Raw genomic sequence first — 24,065 nt, 5'->3', positions numbered from 1 at the left:
TAAATCACACATGGATGATTTCTACACCTAAATCTGCTCTGGTTTCTATGCAAGTTTGACTTAAAAAAAAAAAAAAAAAGGCCAATGGACCATCCCATCTGTCTCTCCTGCTCTGTCCAGCCTTTTCAGAAACAGGCTGACCCATGGTCACACAAGATTTATCCTACCTTCACAGAAAATGCCCTTCAATTTCACACATCCAGCATCAGTCACATACTACCAGCCGGTTTGGCCTGGAATGGGCCAGCTGTTTAGGAGCTGTCCTGAGCCCTGATGCAGATATCCCCAATGAATAAAGTCTTCATGTTTTTCATGTTGTCTATTTGCATTTGTGAATAAATGTCCACTTTATGGACCCTTCAACAAAGCAGGCTGTTTCAAAGTGTCAAAAAAGACAGACAACAAATGGTGTGTAGTAAAATACTGAGAGAATATAAAAACATCCTCTTAATTCCCCATGTTTCAATGTTGATTCTATTAGTAACTGTCTAACTCACTGTTGGTTTTAATACACAACCTTGAACAGCTGGATTGAAATAAGCTTAACATTTATCAAAGGCTCTGAAAATGCTTATTCAGCATAACACTTTTTTGGTTATTTTCAGTTTTAAGGTGAGCACAAACAAAAAAAGAACAACAAAAAAGAAAACTTTTTAAAAACTTCTGAAAACAATGGGATTCAGGCAGGGCAAAAATAATTGATCACATACTGTCTCTGTTTTGTTTGAATATTTTAAGTGCAATGTTACATTAAAATCAAATTACCCTGTTAGGGTTGAAAGTCAGATTCAAAGATTGCAAGTGTGTGAGTCACTTTGAGGCTGACTTGTGTTGTTCGCTCAGGAGGCAGCTGTGTTTCTCCATGTGTGTCATGGAGGATATTTCCAAAGATAACTCATTAACAAACACTGTAATGATTTGTATATCTTGTTCCATCTTTCATCTTACTCATTTGTCACAACCTCTCCCTGAAAACCAGAAGAAGGCTTCTGCACAGGCTGAAGATTTTAAGATGAAAAGCGATCATCAAAAGTTTGAGAAGCAATCACAAGAATATCAGTGCGTTTCAGAGGATGACAAAAGGTGAGTAAACACAAGATTTTATTTCTATTTTGAGACTAAGCAGTTTGATATTACAGTGGAAGCATTTTTTATTAATGTTATATTTTCCAACTCCATACACCATGATGTATAACTGTTCCTTAAAATGTTTTTCTAAATGCTTGTATTGATTTAACAATTCAACATAATGACAACCTGCATGATATAAAGGCTCAAACAAGGACTGTGAGATGTGTTAGAAAGCTCCCAGTATGAGTTAACATTTCTTTGTGAAGCAGACTGGCCAAAGTTGAATACTATTCAATATCTTAATAGCTGAACTGGATTTAAGAACAACTGGAGCAGCCACATTTCCCCCAATTCAATGTATGTCTGATTCTGAATTAACAAACAGATCAAATAAACTATATCTAGTAACAGTGAAGTTCAGCATATTAAAACCATTTAAAGGGAAGTACGAATTTAAAAAAAGGAAGCAGGCGTGCTCTGAATTTCCAAAAATAAGCTCCATGAGTCAGAGGTGTGGGGGCTATGGATATATGGGTGACTGATGCAGAAGTTTCATAATGCTTTGTTCTTTAACAAGGGAGAGAATTAAAGAGGTTATCATAAACTAGGGGTGTAACTCACCAGTTTCATTCCAATATATTGATTTTTGGACGCCAATCATTTTTCCAATATCATCTGCCTTCGATTGAGGAGTCTATGATCGACATCAGATGATATTATGCACCCTTAAAATTGAAAGAAAAAAGCAGTTTAGGTAATATATTTGCTAAAAGGTGTCTGTGTTTAAAAAGGGAACAAAGATCTGTGTTTCACACCACAGTGCAAGTTTTTTTAATGTTGAAAATGTTTTTAGTTACTTCAAATTGAGGGTCCTTGTTAACCTTTAAATAAGGAACATAACTATGGACAGTAGGCGATCTGAAGGGGGATGAGAGGGGATGGTGTCCCCCTTGTTAGCAAAATGACCAAACTGCGTCCCCTTTGTTAACCTGCCATCCCCTCTCTGTCAGGGCAGAGCAGGGATGCTTAGTTGAGTAAGTTCTGCCTGACTCATTGGTCCTTTACAGGGTTTCCTGTTGATGTATTAAACTGCAGCGGATCGCCACTGTTTAATTAGCCCCCCTGTTTTCATGTCGGCATTCCCATCCAGCATAACTTGTGATGTCCCATGGATACACAGCCTGTTCAATGCACTGATGCTGCACCGTTACCCCGCCTCCCTCCCTCTCTCGTCCTGGCTGTACAGTGAAGCTCGGAGTTTGACACTGTGGGCCAGTGATAGCCTGGGCAACCCGCCGCTCTCAAGCCACCTGTGTCTCTTTAGTGACCAGCTGCGGCTCTTTTGAGGCTTACTTTAAAAAATCCTCCCAAAATCCTTTATAAAGGTTAAAACTGTCAGCGGTAAAGACTCATTGCAATAAGTCATATCAATAAATCTAAGTCCACACAAAGAAGTCAGACTTTAACTTCCAAATTCAAATAACTTGTATATTAGTCACTTCCTGCCAATGCTCTCCAATACTCGTATTTGATGATGACTTTTGCAATGACTTTTTTTATCATCACCGAGCCAAACACACACCGATCTCATTTTGAAATGATGTAAAATTGAGTAAACCTTGTCTAAACGTGGGTTTTATTTGATCTTAAATGTACTAATGATAAATACTGTCAGAAGAGCAGAAACAGAAAAATGGCAGAGCGATTTGTGAGGGGAGCTGCAGGCGTGAGGCAGGGCCGGTTTTAGCCATTTGGAGGCCCAGGGCAAAGACCACTATGGGAACCCTCCCCCTTTAGCTAAAAGCAATAATAATGAGAGGAAAAAAATAGAAAACACCCCTTTAAGTTAACAGAGTCACAGAACTACAGTAAATGGCCAAATATGAAATATAAATACCCAAACAGACACCCATAATTCACCAGCTCTTTGAAAAGCTTCTCATAGCTCTAAGTCGGCACGTTCTGATATTTTAAAATGACTTTAGTCCAGGTGGAACTTACATAACTAAAAATGTATGCTTATTATTGGTGAAATATTCTTTCTTCTGACACTATACAGACGTTTTTATGGAGCCTATTTCATCCCATTTAACAACACAATAATCCACCAATTCACTGTTTCATTTCAACTATGGATAGATTGATCATCGCATGCCCAGTTTTGGATTGTGGCTCTCATAATAGTATTTTTAAGACATTTTGGTTTCTGGGTAGAATCAGGTTGAGTACCACTGCTGTAGGCTGTTTTCACATTACTTTGCTGAAAGTGGAAAGTTTCTCTGTGCTCATTGAAAACCAACATTTGAAGAGTTGGCTTCACAAACTGTCTGGAAGCCAGATTTGTCCAGTATTCAACTTACATAACTGTAATGTGGAAACTTGAAGTCTCCAGAGCACATACACTGTCAGAGGACTAAAGAAACCAGAACATTTCACATTTGAGAAGCTGGAATGAGAAAATGGGGACATTTTTGTCTTAAAAAAGTAGTGAAAATTATTAGTCAATTAATTGGTTTGTTGCCAGCTATTCTGATTATCTTATTATTGCAGCCTTATATCAGTTTGTATAATCATTTTTGTATTTTGAAATGACAAAAAAATGTAGTTTAATTTAAGAACATTTCTCACCCTTTATTTTATCATTTGTATTTTGTTACATTTTTAGCAAGTTTTTGTAACAAGATACTTTTTGATGTATTTGTGCCCATCTCTGCGTGTTCATTATTTATAGATTTTTCTCAGTAATGTTAAACTTTTTTCTGAGATGAGTTTTTTCTTACATGAACTCTAACTGGCTTTATTAGTTTATTGTAAGAAACATGAGAAATCCTGCCTGAATAAACTCAGTCCACTGCATTAAATGTAATCTTGTATTTATTAATTACTTTTAAACACATTAGTTAAATACAAACACAGCTTGACAAGATTTTAATATATTTTTTAATATGCCAGTGTAGAAATGAATGGAGTTTTGTTATGATTTTAACATCTGATTATTAAAAATGCCACAATAAAATAACATGGAAAATCAGAGGGATACCTAGAGACCCCCAGTACAAGAATATGCTGGGATTTTCTGATAAGAGCTACTGCTAACAATTTGATTTGGTTATTTTATGGAATTTTGAAAACTGGAATATATGGTTTTGCTTTGCTATGTCTTTCATTATTTTAAAAAGGCTCCAGTAATAAAACAACAATAAGGTATAGCAAATGTCTAAATTTCTATGAAGGAAAATAATAATTAAAAAAAAAAACTGTTCTGTTTTAAACAACCTGCCTATCATTCAAGTGTAAGTTAGATTTCTGACTTGCATTTGAAGGCACCATGACATCTCACAGGCAAAACGTTTTTATGAGGTCCACCTGAGATAGCGTGACTGACCGCGATTGGTGGTGGTGGTGGTGAGGGGGGTTAACAAGGTGCATCCCCCATGTTAAAAAAAAATAAAAAAATAAAAAAATCACCTACTGACTATGGATATATATGTTAAAGATGTTTACTTTAAAACAGCAAACATTTTAGGTACCAAACATGTCTTACCCTCTATTCCTGTATTCTGATCAATACAAAGCACTCATTCATAAAGTCTGGGTTGGGGCCCATAGTTGGATTGCAGGTGATTTTTTTGGGGGGATCACCAAATGAGTTCTCAGATTGTCTTTGCTACAGTATTTAATGGGGCATTCATGTCTGCAGTACACATTATAGCCACATAGGGGGCTCCACCCTATAGGCTAACATTCACCCTCCCTACTATTAAAAACCATAAAACACAGCTCTACCAGCCACTGGATGGTAAAAGAGCTAAAGTCACAGGTATTGATGTTTGGCTAAGTAAAAAGAAAAACATTGTTCCAGACCAGACAGCCACTGAAGGCCCAAGGCTGAGCATGTGAAGAACGCCACGTGTCCAAGTTGAAGTCTGGAATTAACATTTTCCAAGCTAGCCTTAGCCATCAACTCAATCAGCCTGCCATGGACAGAACAGAAGGCAAATACTGATAAGAAATAATGCATGTGAAGGTTTGTGCCTTATAAGAAGTGGGTCATCTGAAAAAATGTTTGGGAATTACTGATCTAAAGCATCAACATGCACACCTCTTCTGTACACTTGTATATTCATGTTCAAGCCTTTGCCCGTCTATTCCTGTTTGAGGATTTATTTTGGGTGTGTTACATTCACACACTTGGACTTGAGTAGTTATTCTGCTCTATTTCAGCCTTTTATACTGGCTATATTAATGCGGCATAGCTATAACTCATGTAGTTTTGTATATATGAGATTTTGATGAGATTAAATGTGGGACACATGATGATGCAGAGAACGAGGTGCTGTCATGCTCGGATCGCTTTGAGTTTGGCAGCAGTAGGTAGAAAGCAAGCAAAGATCTGTTTTTATCAATCAGCTGCAATTATTTACAGTTAAAAAGTCAAAAAGGAGTCAACAAGAAAGTTGGAAGGTCTGCTGTGGTGTGGTCAGTGTTAGAAATATTTCCTCAAGGCCGACAGAGGCCTGGTTATCCTCATCATCCTCTTAATTTCAGCTGCTAGCTTTAGCTGTCTCTGTGCTACTAGCTTGTTTGAAAGTTCAGGATGACACACAGCTAGACAGAAACTATCTAAGCTAACTATTTAAGCTTACCTTAAAGTCTGCAGTATAGTGTATATTGATTTGATTGGATAATTGATCAACCAATCAATGTATCGACCCACATTGATGGATCGTTACACCTCTACTAAAGACTTATGGTAACACAGCTATTAGCTAAAAGGTGTGTTTAAATAGTGTTTTGTTTTTAGTTTTCATTCAGAGCATGTGTTGGTTAGCATGCCATGAAATAAGCTTTTTGCCTGCAAAATATGCAGCCTATGACACAAAAAGACATGACAATAAGAAAATGTTTGCTATAGTGAAGAACCACAATGTCTAAAGAAAGGATGAACTGAATCTGTTCCCCTCCTTAGATAAAAGGAGCTTCAAAGTTATCTATTGTTTATTCTCAGACTGCTTTGAGTCAGTGTTTCGGCTCTAATATAGTCTGTTATGGCTCCAGGAGGCAGCTGCTTCCACCCAAAAAACACAAAATCTGAAATTACACAGACACACTAAGATTAGCTGGTGAACAAAGTGGCACATTTAGCAGCTTAAAAGCCAGATGTTCCCCTGAGGGACTGGCAAACAAGAGTGATTATTGGACTTAAATTGTCCAGAAAAATGCTCCAAAACTGATTAGTGCATACATGGCAAACTGTTTTCTTGCTAGATCATTACTGGATCCTGAAAATTCCAATATTGGCATGTGCGTCGTTGCATTTATAAATTCTTCCTCCCGTCCCTAAAAGGGGACAAAAACTGTTCAAAGAATAAAATCAACAGAACAAATTTTTAAATCCATAGAAGAAAGACCAGAAGCTCCTTTACCAACATACTCAGCTCTGATGGTTGTGAAAAAAAGCAAGAAAATATGATGCTAGACTGAAAGCACTCTTCAGAGCAGCAGACTCTCAATGTTTCACATTCTGCTAAAAATCTGCAATGTTTCACTCAGCTCATGTAGAAATAATCTGTACTGAATGTAAAATGCTGTGTTGGACAGCAGTGAATTTAGTTCCTCAGGGTGCCTGTGAGGACAGAGACTGACACAATGGGAGGAAGACAAAATGTCATCTCAGGTCACCAGCTGTACAGTTTTAGACATGTTTCTCAAATCTCAAGTTATTTCTAATAACCTACTGTTAACCCTTCATTTTAGACACTTGATGTATTTTACTGTACTTAATTTACCATTATGAGGTCCTCATGTCTTCAGTCTCTTTATATTTTGATTATGATTACTATAGTTCCAGATCAATTTTTTCACTGGGATGATCATAACAAATATGAATTAAATGCTGAATTTAAAATTTGTAACAAAGTAAAGTATAAGTGAATTTTAAAAAATTGCTTGTTCTCAGTTGTCGCTTAAACTGGAGTAACTCAAAGAACAAAAAACAGCCAACTCTTCACTCCAGCTGTCAGCTGTTCGGGTTGATGTTCCTGATACTTCAAGCCCCCCGATCGTGAATTTGAAATTTTGTCCCTCATGTTTCGCAGTAGGGATGTTGTCAGAGTTCAATAAACTTTTTCTCTGTCTCCCAGCTCAGTCTCGTTAGGGCTGATTGATATTGGGAAAAAAATTATATATATATTGCCGTTTTCCTATATCAGAAAAGTAAATTAAAACAGAAAATCTACTTCTTCTATGAGCATATATCAGCATCAATATATATTTTTCCTGATGTCCTGATGAAGACTCATTGGAGTTGAAATGCGTAGATGGCCTTGTTTAATAAAGGATTTTTACTCCATCAGAGTGCCTTGGATTCTCAGTTCCGGCTGCCATCTAACTAACCTTGCATAGCAGATGGATAAGCCCGTTTCCTTGTTTTTCACTGGTGAATCCATCTTGCAAAGCTCCCATCTGAACCGTTTGGGCCCGGTTAGAAAGTTACAGGGCCAATCAGCAACCAGGGGCAGTACTTTCAGGCGCAGCAGTCGTGACGTAAACAAGCAGTGAGAGGAGGCCAGTGCAATGATGGTGAAAGACATCAGCGTTGAGGCTGCTAAGGTGCCAGTTTTATCAGAACTTCACAGCATTTCTTTGTTAAAAGAAGAACAAAGAACAGCAGTGAGTTGTTTTCTTTTCAAAAACGACAAAAGTCGAGTACTTGCATGTCTATAGTCGCCATGTTGTGCGTTATTCCTCAGTAGCTGCGTATGTGCAGCTACATCACGTGTTTTGTTGCTCTAGTTGGCCCGTAGAGATGTGACAGACAGAACGTTCACCCAATCACACTCCGAGTTTTTTTTTCAAAGCCTCTGCCTTTTCTCAAACATTTCCTATTGAAACTTTCCCAGATGGATGTGTGAAACACATCCATCTAGCATGTCAGCTTACCATCTAACACTATGGACTATTTTTTTTTGATAAGTTAACGGGCAAGTCATCACTCTCTTTTTATATCTTTGTCCTGCTATCCTGAAAAGCATCTGATCCTGGTGACATAGTTTTGGATACCTTTGACCCCATGTAGCACTAACCCACCTTTTTTCTATATTTTTTCCTTATTTGGGTCTTTAAGTTAATTACAAGTGCACACAAAGGGAAAGTGGAAAAGAAGGAGAAGTGTCTCAGATGTGTTCTTTGTTGTTGTAAACTGCGACAAACTACATGAGGCAAAACAACAGATTTTAGGGGCTGACATGCCCAGAATTACTATGGCTGACAGGTTAATATCTTGTTGAAATCGTGCAGCCTGACTTCAGCTTAAGTCTATTTAGCATTCCAGAAAAGGTCCAGACAGATAGAGAGCAGAGGAGACAAACAGCGATGTCACCTGATCCCCAGTTATGAACTCCTAACAAATGAAAAGCGTTCAACTTGTGTGCAATATAATTTCCAGCTTTGACATCCAAGGTAAATGAAACATAGCATGAGCATTATGTGTTTCACAGGGGAAGTGACATAATAGGGGATGGGGAGAGGGGCAAACTAAAGCAAAAAGTTGTAATTATTTTGAATTTTATTGAAAATGTGTACATATTCATGATTTTTTCATGGCACCAGTTTGCCCAAGAAGTCTTCTGAGAAGTAGAAAAGGGCAACTGGAGCAACAGTGTGTCATGCAAATCAACACAGACAGGCTGCCAATTACATTAGTGAGATAAGATATTACAGACAGAGAGCAGAATTACTGCTGACATGTCTTCTGGATTATTAATGGCAACTCAGAGGAAAAATTTATTTGGGGTATAGATTAGTTTTTAGTGAAATCTTATAAATTTTAACTTTTACTTAACTTCATTAAACAATATATCTATTTTTAGTATGTGTTCAGTGACCCTTTCTGATGTGCAGGTTGGGAATCAAAAATGACAAAGGGTGCTTCTAAATACACAATAGAAACTATTACATTTTAGTCAACAGTTGATCTGTTATGACTTGCCTCATAGATACACACAAGTTGTAGCCCGAAGGTGGAGTTGCATAAACGTCTACTGTCTACTCAAAAACCATTATATCTGCAATGTAGATACATTTCATCTTCTGAGCTGCATGACAATGTGCAAGTACAAGCCTGGCTGGTAAGTGAAAAAGTTAGTTTTGGACCCTGTGCTGATGTGAAAGCAAGGCAGCAGGGAAGAGGGGAGGGGGAGTAATTGCACTAGGGCGCAGTACGAAACAATTATGTTTGATACAAAAAACAACACAACTTAAACAGTTTTGGGTGACTCAGAGGTCATTTCTACTGTTATGGTATTGAAACAGATATCAATGTGTATGATTTGACAAGTATTGTATCAAAATTCAAAATTTGGTATTGTTTCAAAAAGAGTAGATGTTTACTTCTCAGCGATAATACAAAATGAGCAGAATCTGAGGCTTGTAAGGATATCCAAACAGCTATTTCCTTATTTGGTTTAACACGTATTTAAATTGCATTTAACCAATTAGTCTAAAGAAGAGAAGGGTTTAAAAACAATCAAATTCATCACAGGCTCATTGTGTCAGTGATTTTATGATGGAAAGCTGCTGTGCCAATTAGAGTGTGGCTAAAATTAGCAGCAAGCTCCACCAGCCTTTGCTCCTCTTAGCAGATTAATACTGTGCTTAACGTGGTTATTCATTACTTTGATTGAGTAGTTATACTTAAGTATTACCCTCAACAGCCTACATACAATTTTATTTCCATTTTCTAGTTCAAAACACTGCAATACTGTGCTGCTTCAACAACACGCTAAATGCTCAGCCTCTCATGTTTACATCCAGCAACGTGCTATAAGTAAAGCTTTGGCAGGGAGGCACTGGCCATTAACTGAATCTACAGCAGCTACTAGTGGCGGGAGACTGAATTACAGTTTTAAAAGAGCATTTGACCAGGATTTCAGGTCTGTGTTTTTAAAGAAAATGATACATTATTAGTTTGACTGACTTGTAAATCTTGCGCCACATAATTTGATACCTGAATTTAGCTGTTTAACCGGCTAACCGTGTGCATCCCTAGTTTCTTGATTATTATTGATATTTCTGAATCTCCAAAATTCATTTAAATCATTATATAGACAACTGACCTAAAATTTAAAATTTCCGCCTGCAAGCACAAAAACTATTTTCATTCTTTATGAATCATAACTCTTTTCACTTTTGTTGGACATAGTGTTCTGGCGACCTACACACCCGCCCACAGAGCCATGCTGCTTTCCTTGCCGTTATACAAATCCTTTCTTCTTTACTGTGAGACCATGCGGCCTCTTCAAACAATCTCCGCCTTAAGTTGCTCATTCAGAAACACACACTGTCCCCGCCCTCTCCTCCCTCACTCTGTCTCTCCCTCATTGTCACACAAACACAGCTCTTTCAGACCGCCACTCATGGGCTCACTCATGATCAGAGCTGGAGAGAACACTTGTCCTGGGGAGACTGGGGCATCTAGGAATCTATTTTACCCGAAAGGCATCCGATGAATCTCACCTAGGGCTAAATGGACGCATAATACAGAAGCACAGACTACTGACGTGAAGCGACCTTTCTCAGGTACTCTTTCCCTTTACCTTAAGGTCACCAGCAGGTTTTTTTCTGTCTTTATGCTTGACCTTTTAACACTGAAGCGTACATTGCTGTGGTTAAATTTCCTGAAAAGTGACAAAATGATATAACAGTGCAGTGACAGCTGGGCTTTTGTGCCTGCACTTATGCTTGGCGCTTGTAGCTGTATTATGTAGGCCAAAGGTTACTGGCTACGCTGCAGTGAGAGAAGCTGTTTCCCTTGTTTAGTGCAACACTTCAGGCTGCTCTGTTATCACTCTTCCTCAAAGCCAGTATTAGCTTAAACAAATACGTTGCTTAATAGGTTAATAATGCAAATGTTTAAACAGAATGCATGGTAGCAAACTCCAGAGAGGGTTAGTGCAAAAGCCTGTTGCTGAAAGATACATTTTATCTGAAATCTATAAATAAAATATGCCTGCATAAAATATTAAATTGATTTTATTCTAAGAATTATTTAGAGCATTATTAAACATCAGAATAATCAAACTAAGCAGAGGTGTGAAGTAACTAAGTACAAATACTTCGTTACCTTACTTAAGTAGAAATTTTGGGTAGCTGTACTTTACTGGAGTAATTAATTTTCAGCCTACTTTTTACTTCTACTCCTTACATTTTCAAGCAATTATCTGTACTTTCTACTCCTTACATTTTAAAAATAGCCTTGTTACTCCTATTTCATTTCAACTTGTTTTCATTCTGGCTTGTCATCGTTTAAAAAAACACGAACAAAAACCCAAAAACCTATCCAGATAAATCGCACTATCCGGATAGAGTGAATTTGATTGTGGTTGGATAAGAAGAATAAACATAACACCATTCTGACACCCTATTGGTTTGTACGCTATCCATCGCACCTGCTCACGACACAAATCAGGTCACACTCCAGCAAGGAAATAGCAGACTTATGTAGCCTACTACCAAGATGTCTTTGGCAGAGACTCAAGAGAACTCGAGCGAAATGTCCCAACCAAGCACCAACAAGGAGGAGGCTGGTATTACACATATATGGTTCTTAAATGTATTTGCATTGTACTGAAATGCATTCATTTTCAATGGGCATAAATGCAGCTGAAATAGGTGCATACCAATTTTTTCAACATTAATATTTTAATATAACATTATAGTCATTATGACCTTTAGAAAAAGGTTTTTTTGGGGAGGTGGGGTAGTGCACTATAGGCCCCTATGACACAGCCTAAGCTTTTGTTCTTATTGGCATTTTTTACCCCCTTACATTACTTTTACGTTTATACTTTAAGTAGATTTGAAACCAGTACTTTTACACTTTTACTTGAGTTGATATTTCAACTTCTGCAGAAGTCTTTTTTAAACCCTAGTATCTATACTTCAACCTGAGTAATGAATGTGAAATTTTTTTTTTTTTTTTTTTTAAGATTTATTTTTGGGCATTTTTGTGCCTTTATTAGATAGAGGAGGACAGTGGATAGAGTCAGAAACAGGGTCAAGAGTGGGGGAGAGACATGCGGTAAAGGGCCTCAGGCCGGATTCGAACCCGGGCCGCCCGCATACAAGGGGAGCGCTTTTAACCACTAGGCCACCCGCTCCCCAATGTGAGTACTTTTGACACCTATAAAACTAAGTGTATAGCAACAATAAAAGAAAATAGCAAACATGGTCTGAGAAGGTCGGCTAATAATTACAGGAAAAAGAAAGAGTTATTACAGTGTCTGTTTTCTCATTGGTGGGCTGGATAAAAAGGAATTGAATGACTGAATGCAGCTATTCTAAACACTGAAAGGTCACACGTACACCAAAAGTATGAGATATTTTTTTAAAATACTCTTTTCAACAAGTGCAGGCAGTTTGCACCTGGACTTGTTAAGTCTTGCCATCATGTGTTTACACACTAGCCTGTACTGGTCATGCATGTTAAACTTGTAAAATTCAAGCTCCTGGGGTTTGTGATGACTAGATTAGGTGGAGCATGTCTAGGCAGGTAACTAAAAGTAAGTCTGACTTGAGGTAATTTTCCTCTGGTCACCCCATCAACAATCGATGACATTCTGGTTCAGTAACAACACAACTGTTCCACCAGACAAAATAGTCAAAATGTGGAGGACACATTTTTCCCTTGATCACAGGAGTTGAATGCATGAAATAGGCCTGCTGAATAAATTGCAATTCTGTAATCTCAATATATGTATGTGGCTGCCTGTCTTTGTCTGCCTCGCTGTTGTTTTGATGCTTCTATGTGGTTGCCCATCTTTATCTGCTGTAACTGTCAGTCCTTAATGTCTATATCATTCTGTTGTGTCATGTGTGTCAATTCTTAAAACCCTAACCAGGGACAGGGACTGCAAATAGACCATGTATAGAAATCTGGAATGCATGGCATCAGTTGCACTCTAGTTAGATAAAACAATAATAGCCCATGACAAATAAACTGATGAAAAAATAAACATGAGCATTCACAACATATAAAAAAGAGGCATGACTATATTGCAAAAAATATGAGACCCTCATAATGTAAAAGCTTAAAAATTAGGGCTGTCAAAAGATCACAATTTTTTCTCGCAATTAATCTCAATATTTCTGTAATTGATTGCATTTAATCTCACTCTTTTTATGGCATTTTATAATCTTTTTATATGGCATGTTAAATTAATTTTGTCCATTATGGATTTTTCTACAGTGTTAAACTAAGATAAATTGTCTTCCTGTTTGGATCCAGTCCTGTTTCAGAGGTGGATCAATGATTTTAACATGAACTTAACCACAGTAAAAATAAATTTGTTATGGACTGCAAATTAAATAAGAGAACATTAAGAAAAGGTTCAGATGACCTTTGTTCCGTCCACTGAGCTGTCTGTGATTTTCTAAAGTGAAATGAGACATGAAGGAGCAGTGGTGGGTTTATTTTACATCACTGTGGCTGCTAGGGCTGGGCAATTAATCACAAATGAGATTAAATCGCAATATGGCCTGCTGCAATTTACAAATTGCAGAAGCTGCAATATTTCTTTAACTTGATATGAATCAAATTACCACTTTAATACATTCATTTTTTGCAGCAGCAGAGATTTTATGCACAATATGCAAGTATTTAAGTGTCAATCCTTTTTAGAATGGTTAAAAAAAATACTCCTTTCTCTTTAAAGGGATACTTCAACATTTTGGCAAATTCGTCCATTGCCGTAATTCCTATAGTCTTAGTAATAGGTTTGTTACCTTCAGTTGTCGGTGCGAGCTTCTTTTAGATCGCCGCTGCTGAGTTTGGACCTGCTGTGCCAACTCAATGTAAGCAGACGGTATTCCGCCTTTCCCTCATCAAACTCATCAAATACACAATTCAAGCAGCACGCCTGGAGTGTAGTTCCGGCTTTGCATTTAACTTTAAAACATCTCCGTCTCGTAATGTTCCATGATTATTTCATAGCGTGGTGAATTTTTTTACTGAAAGCATTTTGTAAATGGATTGAATGAAACACCTGTAGAGTCACTTGCTCTGCTTGTTGTGCTTGCATGTGCATGCTGGCAAGTGTTTGGCTAGTATGGCTAAGGGATTTTGGAAAAAAAAAATCCTCACCCAATATTGCAATTGCGATTTAATATGCAATTATTATTAAGTTCCTTATCTGATTAATTTCTCAACAAACAACCAATAAATAATTATATATTATAATATTTAATATTTATTGGTAGATTAAACTAAGGCTAAACGGTTTCAAAAAGATCTGACTGTGATTATTTTGACTCATATCAAATTCAATATGAGTTGTATTGAAGAGAGTGATGACTTTGTGTCTCTCATTTTTAAAAAGACAAACATTAAAAAGCAAGAAAAGTCTGACTTTTGCAAACTATTCTAGAAAAAACTGACACTTGAATGTTTGGATGATGTGTAAGAGCATAACATCTCTGCTGCAAAAAAAATGTATTAAACTGGTATTTTGACACTCATTTCAGGTAAAAGAAATATTGCACCTTCTGCGATTTGACAATTCCAGTAGGAAATATTGTGAATTAGTTCAAATTTGATTTTCTTTTTTCATAATGTGGTTTAAAAGCACCTGGCTGTAATGCTGTATACCACAGGAAAGGTGAGGTTTTTATGATATTAAAAATGGATACCACTCAGTCCTACCAGCAACGTCAACTGCCAAAGTTCCCATCAAAAAACACTGCTTTTTCTAAGCAGTTACCCATGGCTATTTTTGATAGGCTCCATTAAGATGATTTGTCATAAAAAAAAAAAGCGAGAGATTCTGAAAGGCCAAAATCTATAATTCTAAGCATATAAACCTATATTTTTGATAGTTTGTTGTGAGAAATCTTGGAGTAATCCATTTGCAGTATGCAAAGAAGGAAGTCATTTAACTGAGTGAAAGGGTCACACTCAGACTAAACACTAATCATGTGTTCCCTTCCTGACTTGGGCACTGACTGTGCCATGACAGGTGGTGTTTGGTGACTGTTGCCAAGGTTCGCTTGGTTCATACTTTCAGCCATGAAGAGCTCTTGCATGCAGAATAACTACTAATAATTTTGAGACTTATTCTAAAAAAAGTAAAAAACTGCAACATACTTGTGGGCTCTCTGCTTACAAAAAAGCTTTCTGGACTCAAGGTTGCTGCAGTGTCAGTGTGACAAAACACAGACTCATCCCTTGTAGTAACTCGTGGTTGTGGTCATTACACAGCAGACAGTTTCACTTCAAACATGTGAGAAAAACACTTGGATATGTGATGGAAAGTCTTGTGGTTAAAATTGAAAAACAGTTACAGCTTCAGTGTCAAACACTACCCAGTACTACACACCAAAGTGAGCGTATCATGCACCAACTGAAGAAAAACAAAATATTCCTCCATATCTGTAGTCAGGGGATGTCAATGCTTCCTCCTGTCTGTAAGCAGCAATCACTCTAAACCTGGAATTTGATTTATTATTATTCAGTGATTTATAACAATGGATGAGAGATGTTCCCATTTTCTTTCTACCATTTCTACTAGAGATGAAATAATAGTGAAACCAAGGTAATTTCTCATCATCCCATCCCTAACTGCAAAACAAACTTGTGGTGCAAGCTGCAAACCATGGTAATTTAAGTGACTGGAAAAAATGAAATTAGTGGCAGAGCAAGACATCTGATTTACTAACAATTACATATTTAAAAGAAAGCAAATTAAAGAAAAGTCAAGTCAGATCAACAAGCTATTTGCTGTTGATTCATACATTTTTGTATAGTTTTATATTTGTGCATGCAATAAGATATTTTCCATTCTGACAGTAATGAATAAGGCTCATTGTTAGTGGACATACTCTTCCTATGTTGAGCAGCTCTGCCTCAATAGAGTGTTGCCCTCCTAGACAACAATGACACCATTTACAGGCCAAGAACTGAGCAGATGATAAATATGACAGTCATATCATAAGCTGAGCAGTTGTGCGGTGTTTTGCCTAGTTTGAACCTCACACCAAGGGGTGAAATTTCTCTGCTGAGCTGAAAACAGGATGGTCTTATGTGCAGGAACGTTAACCTTGATAAGAGCAGAGGGCCTGAAAAAAGACGCTGGTCTGGTGGTGCTGGTGTGAGTCACTTCACCACAAAAACAAACATGTGCACACATGTCTGTATGGTTTGTTAAAAATTTAGCACAAAAGCCTTTGGAGTTGTTTGTAACCTAAGGGACAAGGACAAAAGGTTCATCTAAACAAATCAAGTGTAATGTCCAACCTAACTAAAATACTGCGACAGAAATTACCTTTGACTTTACCAGACTGATGAGTAAAAGCTTTGTTTATCCTACAGTATAAATCATGGGGATACCTCTTGTGTATAAATGTCTCTGAAAAGACAAACAACTGAAAGTAACTTTCATCGACTACCATTAATCAGCTAACAGCCAAGAATGTCACGATGTTCAATACTCTGATACTTTTCAGACACGATGTTTGCACCATGATTGTTTCACGGCCCCTTAAAGAACCAGGAAATACACAGACATCTGGGCACTGTTGTACTGATAACTGATGAGAAAGTGTGTCTCTGGTCTCCCCTGTGCCACAGACTACACCAGTAACCTTTTCATTCACTGGTTGGCAATGAAGTTCACAAAGTGTCGTTAGCAGCTCATAAAGATGCACATGCTAAATTTAGTGTCTGTTCAAAAGGGCTGAGGAGTCAACGAAGTCACCTGGTCCATTAAGGATTTTCTCAAAGTCCTGACATGTAGAGTTTTACCTGTGTGCTCTACACCTCTGCACAAACTCTGCCCCCCCCCCCCAATATGCCCCAAATAAGAAAATTAGAAAATACAATCGCTTTATACTAGGGGTGGGACAAAATATCAATACACTCAAATCGCGATATTTCGTGCCGCGATACTGTATGGATATTTTAAAATGCAGAATCGATATTTCATTACTTATTTTTTTACTTCATTCATGTGGCAATTTGTGGTGTAATTTCACCCCCTGACCTATAGTTGGCAGCAGGCATTTGACTCTTCCCTCTTCTCTTCTTTTTAGACAATGAGATCACGCGAGACTTCTGGTCTGAGCAAGCCAGTTGCTCGTGCCTACCTAGCAGTATTCATAGCAGATATGTGGACTTATTTTGGCTTCTAAAACATTAAAGACAGTACTAACTTAGACAGGAGTCAAGTTGTTTGCAAGACATGCCATGTCAGAGTGAAATACTCAGACAACAAGACGAATCTGCGAGCTAGACATCATAGCGATAGCATTGTAGCTAACAGCTAACGTGAAAGCCAGCTACTGTTGGTCTCTACTTGTGCAACCATAATCACAGTCAATACTCCATTTTATTTGTAAGGACATGCACCGTCTTAGTGTCGTTAAGAAGGAAAGCTTCTATAATACGACAAAAAAAAAAAAACACTGTGCCCTGTCATGGCATGCCCTCCCCTCAACACAGTCCATCAGTGCTTAAAGCTGGACTTGAGGATCGGCTTGTCTCCCAGTCCCCCTCCACAAACACCTCGTAGTTACGTGATGACATTAAAAACTGATATAACCTGAAATATAAAAGATTGGAGGACAATTAAAATCTTCAACTGGCTGTCCTGGTGTGTTTCTTTTGCAGCAAAAATCAAAAAATGAGGAAAAGAAAATGAGTGTGACCCTGGTTAAGAAGAATGTATAGTTTTGTGTATGCTTTCCATATCTCCCAGGATGTTCTTTTTTTGTTAACAGTATTGTTTTCAAATGGGTATCTGATTGAAAGTTAATGGATAATTCCACAAATTTTAACCTACAGTATGTGAAATATGACAAAGGGTCATGATTAAGTGATAGCAAAAGTGATTCCTGACACCTGAATGAAAGGTGATTTAAATGGTACTTCATTGTTGGACAGATGGAATTTTTTTTGCTTGTAGAAACTGAATGCAGTAGTTCAAAACAAGGTCATTAGCCATTTTTGAGGAATGTTATCTACCACAGAGGATACACTGTAGAAACCAAGCTGCTACCAGTTGCAAAAACCATTTGTTGATGTTATTCAATCTTTCAAAACAATGCTACAGCAAACTGTATTTACAGATTAATTTACACACAAAAGCTTGGAGTAAGATTCAAGTTATAACTTCTGCCTACTTTGGAACTATTTGAGCTGGTGACCTTAAATGTAAGTAGGAATGAAGCTCTGTTGTAAATAAAGACCTTCATTTAAACTAGGCTAGGTGTGAACTTACTTAGCTTGTGCAAACCAGTGTAGATCTTTTTAAAGAATTCATCCTTTTAAAGCACCTGGATCCAAAGACCTTCCTGACTTACCCTGGATGCCTACAGATCATCTTTCACAAAAACATGTCCATCATGTCATTGCCCCACTGTGTACTTCCCTCATTTTAACAAGTTCAGAATTGTTGACAGAACAATCAGCAGCATCTGCTGGAAGGATTATCAGCAACCACTTCATCTGTCATGCAGTGCTTGGAGCTGTTAATGGAAGTAGATTAAACATGTCAACAGGCTACAGCAGGAGTCTTCACACGTTTATTGACCAGTGTTGAGATTTCAATATCACCAAATTCACACTGGGTTTATAGCAGGCTATTTGACTGGATCCTGAACTTTCTGATGAGCAGACCCCAGGCCCTCATGTTCAGGCAGTAGCTAGGGGTGCACCATAACTATCGGGCCGATAGTTATCAAGCCGATAACAGGAAATTATTACAGCACACTTATCGGTCCGATATCATGACGACCAGTCCCGTTAACATATATATTGTTGTCAGCACGCCAGTGCTGGCGTTTGTTTTCTTTCTCAGGAGACTACACATTCCAAAACAGCAGGCGGCGCTGCAGTACACGACCCGCTGTTAAAGCATCAGAGAAGAAGAGGAAGTAGCAGCCCCTGTACTAAAATGCTAACAACACAGTGGCGTTATTCAGTATTTACAGGGAGGGTAACGTGACTGTGTGTGTAGAAATTGCCCTGCAAAGGTCGCAAAGAGTACAAAGAAGTCCTTGACGGATCTTATAAGTCACTTATAGTCATCATCCTAACAGCGTTAAAACGAAGTGGCAGCAGCCAATAGCCTAGGCCGCAGGCATCAGGACAGAGAGCTTTGATCCTAAGCAGGCATTGAAAACTGCAGAAAGCTTGCTAGAGCCAAAAGGTGCAGCGTTATAATAACAAAATCAGTCTGACAGTCTCCTGATCCATCGCTGCTTTCATAGACGTGTACCTGCCTGCTCTGTTTGATGTAGTTTCATTCAGTCTGATCGACGTTAGGAACAAAAGTTTAGCCACAGACCACGGTGGACTTTTTTATTCTTAAGCTATCTCTGATATGACTTATGTCAGTGCATATTTTTAATCTTTATGTAAAACGTCAGCTTGCTTTAATTCTGGCTTAGGCAAAAAAAACACAAAAAATCCCAGACCCCCAAATATCTCCATTTGTTAAGCATGACAGCCTGTTATTATTTGGTTTTATGGGGGAAAACCTGTCAGTTGTTTGTGTATGCTGTACTTGGTACACAAATTTTTAACTAAAAAAGTGAACTAAAATAACAGTTATAAAGTCAGAATAGCTCTTTGTTTTTTGAAAAACACGAGTGATATTAGTTAAAATTAGTTATAAATATCTTTGCTCACTACATAGTAACCCCTTCTTACCACCAGATGTGCATAAACACATCAAATAAACTTCTTTTGTTAAATCAACAATTGAAAAAAAATTACAAGTTATTATCGGTTATCGGCCATCAGGAGTAGGAAATTATCGGTTATCTGTATCAGTTCAAAAAATAGTTATCGTGCATCACTATCAGGCAGTATCATCCAGCAGATGACACACAGCTATCAGCCTGACCAATAGCGCGGTTGGCACAGTGCATACCAGCTACAGAGAAGAGATCAGAGCTCAGAGTGTATCACAGAAAGAGACAGAAGAATGGCGTGCCCCCTTTCTATCAGTGATACTACAGCGAAGTAACCTGACACACCATCCATCTGGGAAAGCTTCAATAGGAAATGTTTGAGAAATGGCAGAGGCTTTGAAAAATCCAAGCAGTATGATTGGGTGAACGTTCTGTCACATCTCAACGAGCCAATAAGAGCAACAAAGCATGTGACGTAGCCGCTAGCAAGATGTGCATGCGTAGCTACTGAGGAATAACGCGAAACATGGCGATTACAGACATGTAAGTACTCGACTTTTGTCGTTTTTTTAAAGAAAAAAACTCACTGCTGTTCTTTGTTCTTCTTTTAACAAAGAAATGTCATCAGGTTCTGATAAAACTGGCGCTTTAGCAGCCTCCACGCTAATCTCTTCCTCCATAACTGCCCCAGCTCTTGCTGCTGCTTGTTTACGTCACGACTCTGCTGTGCCTGAAAGTACTGCCCCCGTAGCTGATTGGTTCTGTCACTTTCTAACTGGGCCCAGACGGTTCAGGTGGGAGCTTTGCAAGATGGATTCGCCAGTGAAAAACAAGGAAACAGGCGTATCCATCTGCTCTGCAAGGTTAACAGCGAAGAGCACCAGTAGCCTCAGTTTGATTCAGGCCCACAAAGAACTGATATGGTCATACAGCACCAACAACAGTTCAAGAACGCTTCTTGAGATTTACTACTGATAGCAAGAATACACATAGTGCATAGCTATCTTGTCTAGAATTTGCACCACTCTTTTTCCTGTACATTTTTCAGTATGTGAACATAAAAAAGACCAGTATAATCTGCACAACAATCTGTAAGATCAACACCAATGGGATCATGTAAAACCCTAGTCTGCCTAGACACAAACTGCTTATGTCCCAGAGGGAAGAACATTTTGTTCAACCTGTTCAGGGCTTCATCCCTCAGGCAATAAGACTTTTGAACTCTTGTGCTCCCAAGCTAATACACTTATTTACTTTACTCACACCTTGTTATTTGCTTAAGTGTCCCTTTATCTTAAGTCCTCTGTTACTCATTATAGCATCTTTTTAAATTTGTCATTTTAATGTGGAGCTACTGTTTGTACCTGCTTTGAATTATTCAACCATGCATAAATAAATGTATTTCAGTACCACTTGCTGACAGTCAGTATGGTATTGTCTTGTATCATGGAATCTTTTTCGTGAATGACTAAAATTTCCTTTAGAATCTCTATCTATTTATTATTGTTGTAAGAAGCCTGAGGATCAATTCTTTACTGCAGATGACCACTACTGTGGAGTCATTATACAAATGACAACAAATGATGGCAAATGATGCAGCTCCTGCAGTTTGGACAGAGAAAAATAGCATATCGTTTGAGATGTGATAATGATAAATGCCAAAGCATACTTAAGTCTTTAGGGTCAGTAAAGGATAATGTAAGCATATATTCCTTCACAAGGTTCCTGATGATAATGGATGAACGATAATATTACCATGATATTGGTTTTGGCAGCTATTAGCTAATAAAGTTAATCAATCATCGGCAAGTATGAACATTACTGCTGATATTTGCAACAGATCTAGCAGCTGTAAATATTAGACATATGTGTTTATAATTTTGTGGAGATTTAGGTAGGAATAACATCCATAAGTCAGCTAAAGCCTTTTCCTTTAATCAAACCCACTTCTTACATTTTTAAGTCTGTTCTTAGGACTGATGTTTGTTCATTTTTCATCCTGAAATTTTAAGCACTTCAGTTTTATATCTAAACTACATTTTTATATCATTATCAGTCTCTGTTGCAATGAATTTATAAAGATCAGCATATCTGATAGGGGTGGGGGAAAAAATCGATACAGTATAGTTAGGCCTGTGCGATATATCGGTTTTATCAATAAATCGAATTTTTTTTGTTAGGGCGAATTAAAAAATAAAAATCTAGATTTTTTGATATTCCTCTGCGCACCTCTTTCTCTCCCCTGGGGCTCACATAGTTTAGACCCTCCCCCTCCTTCACCACAGAGACGCGCAAACAACAGCATGGCTACCGGTGCGAATGCTGAGTTCGTCCCATAAGAACTGTATATTTTCGTCAGCTCACTGCAATATTTGTTTAAAGACATGCAGTCAAGTGGCGAAAGTGTGTCTCACGGAATTGACAAAAGCTCTACATCCATCAAACACACACTCAAAGCAGCCCATAGCACTGAAATCTAGTGGTGGTCACTTGGAAGTAAACCAGTATTGAGTAACCAGCAATAATAAGGACCGTGTTAGCTTTGCAGAGCGTATGTGTCGGTCTGTTTAGGGCTTTAACACAAGTTTGGCCGCCTCGGTCAGTGCTGCAGTGATTCTGCAAAAACAACACTTTGAAATGTGTTAAAACTTCTGACTCGCTTAATAAATCCATGTTCAGTGTTAGAAACGAGCTGTGGCGGTAAACGACACAGAGATGTATGAAGAGATGCAGTTGTAAACACTGCACTTTGCACAAAGTTGCCAGTACCGCTGCAGAAACTTAGTTGAACAATGATAAAAACGCTACTTCCAAAAATTCCTTCACAATAAAAGTCTGTAGCTGTTGATATTTATTAAGGGTTTTTATTGTGAAAGCCCCCAATAGGAAATAGGGTGTAGTCAATCATCGCTTGACTCACCTCAGCATTACAGAAGCGGAACCTAAAACAATAGAAGCAGTAACACAATATTGAACATACAGAAATAATAATAATAAAAAAACATTTTTCATGTTATGCTCAGCCATGAATTCTGTATGCCATCACAGGTTTCTGCAAATAATTGCAGCCTGTCTGTGCTGATCTAAACTCTCCTTGCAGTAAAAAGGTGCATATTTGAGACCAAATTACAGCTTGCTCTTACCCAAGAGGAGAATCCAGTTGGTATTTGTTACATTTAATTCACAAAATAAAAGAAAAACATGCCTTTACTTTTTTTGGTCATTTTTTATGTGTTTTTTAAACAAGGATAAGAAAAAACCGTTTAAAGTCGTAAATCGAATTTATTGAAAGAAAATCGGGGATTAGATTTTTTGGCCATATCGCCCAGGCCTAAGCATAGTATCGCGATATTTTGTCTGGTGATTTATCGTATCGTCTCATCCACCAAGTATCATTTTTTTTCAAATTAATTGCTAATACGAATTGAAGTTTATAATAATGGAAAAATAAAATCATTTGTTTGAACAATTGTTTGTCCAATGAGGTCGGCGGGGTGACGGTCATAGAACAGGAGAAAGTTAGTACAACAAACATGACAGCACCAGAGGAAGGACATTAGGAATGCAAGCAGGGCATGAATGAGATAGACATGACACATGAGGTTTGCAAGAGGTGCTACATGAAAATAAAATACTGCAGAAATACGCCAAACATGAGGGCATGGCTAATGCTAAATTAGATGAACAGTTAAAAAATGGTATAGATCGCAATATATTGTATCGCAATACTCGCTGTATCAAAAAATGTTTAAAATCGCAATAATATCGAATTGTGACCAAAGTATCGTGATAATATCATATTGTGGGGCCACCAGTGATTCCCACCCCTTATATCTGACATCAGTAAAAATCCAATATAAATCCCTACAGGTGATCTTCTGTCTCCATGCAAGTCAATGAGGGCTTGACCACTTTTCCATGTGCACCAGGGTATACTCATGTTGATTGAGAACAATAACAGGGATGCACAAAACTTTTTCTGTGAATTACTCAGGTCAGTACCAGGAGATGGTGTCTGATTCTCACCCCGTATTTAGAAAGGTCTAAATAAGAATATATTTAGCTTTATGGAGGGGGAGGAGAAGAAGTTACTCAGAGCTTGCTGTTCTTCGTTCAGCCTGTTTCGCCATTTTGCGAGTGGACGGCTGGATATTTCTTTGTGACTAACTTTATTATGGGCAATAGCTTGTGCCACATTCATGTGCTCCTTGCTCTTTTCATGTTTGTTGAACAAAGGATGATTAAAATTCTTTGAGTCTGTTAAAAATGCGCCTGTTTTGTCCGCTAGCTGTGGATGTGAGTGACAT

At 37.9% G+C, this 24,065-nt stretch overlaps 1 protein-coding gene across 1 annotated transcript in view; it reads left to right on the top strand.

Moving 5' to 3' along the window:
• Window positions 1-10,463: 10,463 nt before the first annotated feature.
• The window catches only part of LOC121506824 (sodium- and chloride-dependent GABA transporter 2-like), a 33,519-nt gene continuing 19,917 nt past the window's right edge, over window positions 10,464-24,065 (top strand). The window contains exon 1 of the mRNA XM_041782748.1: window positions 10,464-10,650. The gene's annotated coding sequence lies outside the window, so the exon portion shown is untranslated. The remainder of the gene's footprint in view (window positions 10,651-24,065) is intronic.

The sequence above is a fragment of the Cheilinus undulatus genome, linkage group 3 (assembly GCF_018320785.1).
Source record: "Cheilinus undulatus linkage group 3, ASM1832078v1, whole genome shotgun sequence".
In the NCBI taxonomy this organism is placed as follows: domain Eukaryota; kingdom Metazoa; phylum Chordata; class Actinopteri; order Labriformes; family Labridae; genus Cheilinus; species Cheilinus undulatus.
This window is presented reverse-complemented; position numbering and strand designations above follow the sequence as displayed.